A 2,346-nucleotide genomic window follows, 5' to 3' on the forward strand; every position below is an offset into this window, starting at 1 on the left:
CTTTTGTCTACTTCTATCGGTAATTTTACTTGGAGCTATATTTTTATTCACCACATGATATGTGTTTTGCTTGGAGCGTCTTGTATGATTTGAGTCTTTGCTTCTTAGTTCACCACAATCATCCTTGATGTACACACCTTTTGAGAGAGCCATACATGATTTGGAATTTGTTAGAATACTCTATGTGCTTCGCTTATATCTTTTGAGTTATATAGTCTTGCTCTAGTACTTCACTTATATCTTTTAGAGCACGGTGGTGGATTTGTTTTATAGAAACTATTGATCTCTCATGCTTCACTTAGATTATTTTGAGAGTATTAAATAGCATGGTAATTTGCTTAAAATCCTAATATGCTAGGTATTCAAGATTAGTAACATTTTCTTATGAGTGTTTTGAATACTAAGAGAAGTTGGATGCTTGATGATTGTTTTGAGATATGGAGGTAATAATATCAAAGTCGTGCTAGTTGAGTAGTTGTGAAATTGAGAAATACTTGTGTTGAAGTTTGCAAGTCCCGTAGCATGCACGCATGGTAAACATTATGTAACAAATTTGAAACATGAGGTGTTATTTGATTGTCTTCCTTATGAGTGGCGGTCGGGGACGAGCAATGGTCTTTTCCTACCAATCTACCCCCCTAGGAGCATGCGCGTAGTGCCGAGGTTTTTGATAACTTGTAGATTTTTGCAATAAGTATGTGAGTTCTTTAAGACTAATGTTGAGTCCGTGGATTATACGCACTCTCACCCTTCCATCATTGCTAGCCTCTTCGGTATCGTGCATTGCCCTTTCTCACATTGAGAGTTGGCGCAAACTTCGCCGGTGCATCCAAACCCCATGATATGATACACTCTTTCACACATAAACCTCCTTATATCTTCCTCAAAACAGCCACCATACCTACCTATTATGGCATTTCCATAGCCATTCCGACATATATTGCCATGCAACTTTCCACCATTCCGTTTATCATGACACATTCATCATTGTCATATTGCTTAGCATGATCATGTAGTTGACATAGTATTTGTGGCAAAGCCACCATTCATAATTCTTTCATACATGTCACTCTTGGTTCATTGCATATCCCGATACACCGCCGGAGGCATTCATATAGAGTCATCTTTTGTTCTAGTATCAAGTTGTAATCATTGAGTTGTAAATAAATAGAAGTGTGATGATCATCATTTTCTAGAGCATTGTCCCAAGTGAGGAATTATAAAAAAAGAAAGAGAAAGGCCATAAAAAGAGAAGGCCCAAAAAAAGAGAAAAAATGAGAGAAAAAGAGAGAAGGGACAATGTCACTGTCCTTTGCCACACTTGTGCTTCAAAGTAGCACCGTAATCTTCATGATAGAGAGTCTCTTGTTTTGTCATTTTCATATACTAGTGGGAATTTTTCATTATAGAACTTGGCTTGTATATTCAAACAATGGGCCTCCTCAAGTGCCCTAGGTCTTCGTGAGCAAGCAAGTTGGATGCACACCCACTTAGTTTCTTTTGTTGAGATTTCATACATTTATAGCCCTAGTGCATCTGTTGCATGGAAATCCCTACTCCTTGCATTAACATCAATCGATGGGCATCTCCATAGCCCATTGATTAGCCTCGTTGATGTGAGACTTTCTCCTTTTTTGTCTTCTCCACATAACCCCCCTCATTATATTCTATTCCACCCATAGTGCTATGTCCATGGCTCGCGCTCATATATTGCGTGAAAGTTTATAGGTTTGAGATTACTAAAGTATGAAACAATTGCTTGGCTTGTCATCGGGGTTGTGCATGATGAGAGCACTCTTGTGTGACGAAAATGAAACATGACTAAACTATATGATTTTGTAGGGATGAACTTTCTTTGGCCATGTTATTTTGAGAAGACATAATTGCTTTGTTAGTATGCTTTAAGTATTATTATTTTTATGTCAATATGAACTTTTGTCTTCAATCTTTCGGATCTGAATATTCATGCCACAATTAAGAAGAATTACATCAAAATTATGCCAAGTAGCACTCCGCATCAAAAATTCTGTTTTTATCATTTACCTACTCGAGGACGAGCAGGAATTAAGCTTGGGGATGCTTGATACGTCTCCAACGTATCTATAATTTTTGATTGCTCCATGCTATGTTATCTATTGTTTTGGACATTATTGGGCTTTATTATCCACTTTTATATTATTTTTGGGACTGACCTATTAACCGTAGGCCCAACCCAGAATTATTGTTTTTTTTGCCTATTTCAGGGTTTCAAAGAAAAGGAATATCAGACGTAGTCCAAACGGAATGAAACCTTCGGGGACGTGATTTTCTCAACGAACAAGACCCAGGAGACTTGGACCCTACGTC

This window comes from Triticum aestivum, chromosome 4A, assembly GCF_018294505.1.
Source record: "Triticum aestivum cultivar Chinese Spring chromosome 4A, IWGSC CS RefSeq v2.1, whole genome shotgun sequence".
Taxonomy (NCBI): Eukaryota; Viridiplantae; Streptophyta; class Magnoliopsida; order Poales; family Poaceae; genus Triticum; species Triticum aestivum.